A 6,000-nucleotide genomic window follows, 5' to 3' on the forward strand; every position below is an offset into this window, starting at 1 on the left:
ATCAAAATTGCCCTATTGTTTTGCAAAGCTGGAAGGGGATAATGGAGAATGATTGTTGTGGGCTGGAAGCTGAATTGATTTGTTTTAACAAATAACAGAAAAAGTTTCCAAGAAACAGAAAGAACCTACAAAGTTTTTTGGGGAAGAGGTTTAAAGAAAACAAGTAAGAGCTTTCCATGATTTCTAGAAAACAAGATGAATATTATTACAGCAATTAAAATCTAGCCCAGGGCAATGAAAGATCATGAGCTATTAAATTAGAGGGTTGTCACTTCAGAACGTGCACTTAACACATGCACCCCTTGGACAGTTTGCTATTTAATGTTTTTGTTCCATGCACTCCAAACAAGGATCACAGGTCACCAAGAACCTAGGTATTTGGCAAGATATTTGCTGAGTTAAGGAATGGCAGATAACACCCTGTGAGTAGTTACACCTTGGACACATGAAGAGATGCATTTTGCCTAAGGAAAAGTGCAAACCTGAGTTAGCTGAGACTATGACTAGTAGAATTTTCTAACCAGAAAATAGGTAACTTGCAAAACCCCCTTTTAATAACCATTTGAAGAAACGGTGTATAATTATCTGCAGAATTTGTTGGTATGTCTCAGCAAAACAGTGAAAGCAACTTATTTCTAAAAGGTCATGGTTCCAGATAAATACATAGGAATCAGAAGGAAATTGAAAACCTTTGTAAGCACACATGTGTTAAGGAACTCATGTAAAATTTCATTCATACATATGACTAATAAGCCTCTGACTAGTTTAGATGAACTGAATCTGCTATCTAAATGAACATGAAAATATAAAAATGCGGACAGACCCCTACTGCAAAATAAGTGTACAATTCTAAAACATGCATTTAAAAAACAAGCTATCTCATCTAAATAAAATATATCCTTTTTCATGACTTATTAGTATCAAAAGTTTTTAGCATATGTTTCAGTGCTTTTTATTACAGTTCTTCTAGTGTGTCTCATTAATAAGACCATTCTAAGCAAAGAAATCTTGTTTAGTTCTTCCAAGCATTTATTAGATCTGATGGGAAAAACCCAGCATAGTTGAGAAATCTGTATCAGCTTGAATATTAGGATAAAGTAAGTTGCTTGGAATCTAAACTTTCAAGTTAACTGCTACTAAACCACTGGCAAAATCCAGTGCCTGCTTTCTTCGAAGTTACAACTGAGCTTTCATCCATCTCGAGCTCAAAAATTACTGTCTGACTGCTCTGCTGCAACATTCAGCAACAAACAGAATTCTGCAAGCTGTTAAGCTCTGTCATGACCACAAAAACAACAGCATTCAGTGTGTACAACAAACTTCAATAAGATACTTACAGGTAGCAGTGTTTCTGTTGGAGGCTGAACATGAGATCATACTAGAAAAAGAGGAAAAATGTATGTCACTGACCCAGTAATTTCTGTTTTAAAAGGCTGGCAGAGAAAGAAATCCAATGAGTGAGCGACAGAGAGAAAGCAGAGAGGGGGAGGGGAGAGAGATAGATGAAATTCCAGTCTTTCTGGTCAGCTTGGCTGTAGTTTTCTCTGTACTGAAATCCACAGTAAACACTCCTTGCTTGCAAGACTGCTCCTGACTGCAGAGTCACAAATTACAAATACTTTCGGGCTCTGTATGATAACAGCACTCAGAGATGTCTTGTAGTGTTTACATGCAGCAATGCTTCTCCACTAGGCAGCCCCAGATCTTCTTTTCCCCTTCTGCTTAAGTCTGCTGGGACTAAAAATTAAGCTAATTAAGCTGCTGTTATTAAGGTTTGCTTTTTTTTTTTTTTTTTTTTTTTTTTTTGTCTCCACTTTTACTACTTTATTTCCTTTGAAACACACATACATATACACCACAGTAGTATTCAAATTTTAATTTTCTTTTTTCCCATTCAGAACAGCAAGAGAGACAAAGACAAAATCCTACCAATTATTAAATATGAGATTCAAGATATTTCATGCCTTCTGTCATGAGATTCATATCAGATTTAACCAGCTGATGAGATTCTGTATAAAATTTGCTACCATACAAATTTAACCAGTGGGTCATAGATGCACCCTGAGGACTAAACCTGACAGCTCTAATTTTCAGAGCACAGAGACTGCATTGCAAAATCACAATACAAGGACAGACTACCTTATATCCACCTCAGCACAGGCATCAAAAGAATTTTTTAAGTATACAGGACAAAAATGTTTTCGGCCCATGCACAGGGCATTGTGACAAGGGCAAGAGGGACAACATAGGGAAGAGCTACTGACTTCCAGGAGTAAACAGGAGTCAAATCCAGCACAACCATAGTGCTGTAACATTTCCTCCCCTTGTCTTTCTTTGACTCTCATATGGAAACAAACCACAAAACTGAAGTCAATAGGAAGAAAAAAAAGAACAAGCAGATGTTCCTGTGGCATGACTTACATACAGATGAAGAAAACAGATGACTGTTTAAAATTAACTCAAAGATACACAATGTGTAATATGATACAGTATGGCCTATATTGCACTAAGAAAAAACACCACACAAAAAAACATTTCCTTGAGGTACATTACTTGTATTAGAGTGGTGTACTGTCCTGGATTTCAGACTGCACATTTTATCATTTCAGAAAAACTTGCAATAAATACTTGCCTCCTCTCAGTTGTGTAGATGGCTGTGGGTTACCCTGTGTATTTCTGGTTTTGCTTGTAGAAACATAGCTCCTAATTCATTGTGATGAATGGCCTATCTGTATTGTACTGTGGTCTGATTTAGAGCATCAGCATAACTGTCCTTACAGGCTGATTAAAATGGTGGCACCTTATTTTAAAGTCTGTCACACATTAATCAATAATATCATTGCAGAAGCCGTCTTCAAACCGGTTTTATTACTGCAGCAATGAACTTAGCATCTCATTTTTTATTGAACTCCTTAACTACAATTAATTTTTGCAATCTATCAAGGTCACATTATCTAAAGGATAGAGCAAAATTACCCAAGCTTTTCTTGATAAATGCCAGAGCACTGAAGAGAAGACAAGCCTTTTGTACAACACTCAGTCTTTCCATTTCAATGTTTACCCACACAGGAAATAGAGTAGTTCTGTTTCCCATAGATGAAACTTGAGCACAGTATATATTTTTTTATCAAATATTAGTAAAATCATGGAGTCCAAACTGTTGATATGAAGGCAATAAGTTAGAAGTTTTCTGCAAGCTTTTGTTAACAAGATACAGTCTTTCTTTACAGTTTTCTTAACAAGATATACTTTCTTTACAGTTGAGGCACAAAGCAGGCAAGAACATACACACACATACATAGACACCTCACACACAGCCCCATCTCTCCTCTTTTGTTTTGACTTACATTGATAAGCAATGACCTAAACCCACATTGTCTGATATCTGTACATTCAGTCAATACTCCTGTAAGGAGGATGAGGTTCTCAAAGGAACAAAAGACTTGTCCTTGTCCTAACCTGGAGGTTGTACAAGAGGAAGATATGCTGCGTTGTGAGCAAAAAAAGATACAGTTATTTTCCAAGTATTTAGTACATGACATAAATTTTATGGTGTGAGCAACAATACCTGGCAGCAGCACTCCACTCTTCATACAACCTTTAAAGAAAATACTCTAATGTATCAATGTCTTACATAGAGCACAGCTGTCAGAAGATCAAATGCACTGGGTCATTGTCAGCTGCTCCACTGGCAAATACGTGCAGAGAATCTATAATGGCATAGTTTTTACCAGAGACAAATTATTCATATTTTTTGACTGTGAAGGGACATTAGGCATAGAGAATGGTATTATGGAAAATACAACAAGGCAGCACAAAAAAATTTGGTTTGTGTCAAGCAGATCAAAAGAATGTTTTGCCTGAATGTTGGAGTCAAATGTGAGTGGCACTTCCAGTAAAATGAGTAGCTTCTTTGAGAAATCCACATTTAGTTCTATTATCGCTAATTTTAAAGGCTTTGATATTTTCCCAGAAGATTTGTATCTTGGGCTAGACCTTCAAGTATTGCAGAAGGAACATTTTCAAAGACTTTGGCATCTTGGCAACCCCTGCAGTTCTTTCCCCGCATGTATCTAGGGCACATCACCACTAGTAAGGTTTCTTGAAATTATATATCCATAGGGATTAGCATACATGCTGTAAATCAGAAAAACACCTTTTCATGACCACAGTGTTCTTTTCAGAGAAGTGAGAGGGACTAGATATAGCTGGATACAAAGCAGCAAAATCTTCCCTTCCTGTTCTCCAGGGCAGCCTCACTCACTGCAGCAGGCATGGCCACTGGGGTTGTGGAGCTGCGTGACCAGAGAGGTTTGTCCCACTGGGCCAGGATTGTAGAGGGACATAATGATTTTATGGGAAGAGAAACTCAGCTAGCACCATTTTGCAACACATTTTCTGCACCACTAAAAGACATGTTTGTGTGTGCAAGCTTCATCACAGAATTTCAATTCTAGAAATTATGAATATTTGTACTTGTACTCCCAGCACCTTCGAGAAGGTGTTAATTTGTCTTCAAAGCTGCTGCCATACCCTTCTCATCTGCTGTAAAAAGATAAAAGTTAGGTTTTTCAAATCTTCAGGTAACATGTATGAAATGGGTTGCAGCAGCTAAGATGACCATCAGCATTTCTAGCTTTTGAGGGTGGCTAGGGTCTGGTCTGTCACACATGAGGCCAGGACGAACCCTTTCCTAACTCTTTCTGGTCACAGAGATCCTAGATATATTGGGCACAAGAAAAGTTATCAATTTGTCACCACTGGAGAGCAGTACTTAATGAAGACTTTGGAGGAATGGCAATGTCCGTGTGGTAGAGGAAATAATTATATTCCCACTTGCAAAGAGCTGGCCTGTTCTTTAATGTACCTAGCAAGGGGTAGAAAAAGCAATTTTTCACACATCAAGAAGCATAGGAGAAAAAGGGTAAACACTATGTGTTCAAAATGTAGGCTAAGAAAAGGCTAAAAATAATTCCAAAAATCATGAAGGATTGTCTCATGCTGGCTGTCTGCCCACTTCTTGTAACAGTGCTCACAACTGGGTTTCAAAATGCATGTTCAAAATGTCCATGTTTTCCCTCTCTTTCTTTAAAGTCTGTTTGCCAGTCATTCCACCAAAACCCACAGACCATGTGTCCTCATTAATGCAAAGGGGGAATTGTTCTCATAATTAAGCTACTATCCATTTATTTACTTCAAACTGAAAGACTTTTAGGACTATTATCTTATTGCCATTAAAGGAATTTGCGCTCAGGAAAGGTTCCTTAGTTGGTTAAATTGAGATCAATCAAAGGGAATTTAATGAGACTCTGGAGATTTTTTATTCAAAATCTTTGAAAATTAGGCCTTTTGTGGGGCAGAGCCTTTATTTTGGCTTTAAACAACATATGGATTTAGACCACAGCTGATACAAATGGATTTTCATCTCAGATAATGTTTGTAAAGTTTCACTGACTTTCCTTACTTAGCTCACTTTCCAACTGACTATGAAAGATCTGCAAAACGAGTTTTCCAAACAAGGTCATGGATTTTATTTTTATATTCTACAGAAGGATGTAAGATCTGCAAAGGCAGAATGCTTTTCAGAAGCATAGTATGGTAGGACTAACACACAGCAGATACTGCTCCTGACTTTAAGCAGTACTTCCAGAAAATACATACTTTTTAGAATATTGAAATCATCCTATGTTTATCCTTGCACATGCTATACCGAGCATGCAGACTGAAAACCAGGAATGCTGATACTCATAAAGAACCTCCCTTGCATCTGAAGTCTACATTTTTACCTATAGCAGTACTTTAATTGTGACAACGTATTCCCCAAACCATTACAATCCCTAACTGTTCAGAAGGTATGTAGAAGTCTTTACTCACAGAATAGTGCTTTAATCTGCTATAATCCTCTAAAAAGATTACTTCTGAAGAATTTTCATATCTTGGAATTCAGCTAAGGTATTATCAAGATGAGAGGTTAATTAAAGAAAATGGAAGGAGCCTTCT

At 37.2% G+C, this 6,000-nt stretch overlaps 1 protein-coding gene across 3 annotated transcripts in view; it reads right to left on the reverse strand.

The window, feature by feature from the left end:
• FREM1 (FRAS1 related extracellular matrix 1) overlaps positions 1-2,017 on the reverse strand; it is a 64,903-nt gene extending 62,886 nt beyond the window's left edge. For all 3 annotated transcript variants that reach the window (XR_014592503.1, XM_083883665.1, XM_083883664.1), the window contains exon 1: positions 1,338-2,017. The gene's annotated coding sequence lies outside the window, so the exon portion shown is untranslated. The remainder of the gene's footprint in view (positions 1-1,337) is intronic.
• Positions 2,018-6,000: the final 3,983 nt, after the last annotated feature.

The sequence above is a fragment of the Zosterops lateralis genome (assembly GCF_965231275.1).
Source record: "Zosterops lateralis genome assembly, chromosome: Z".
In the NCBI taxonomy this organism is placed as follows: Eukaryota; Metazoa; Chordata; class Aves; order Passeriformes; family Zosteropidae; genus Zosterops; species Zosterops lateralis.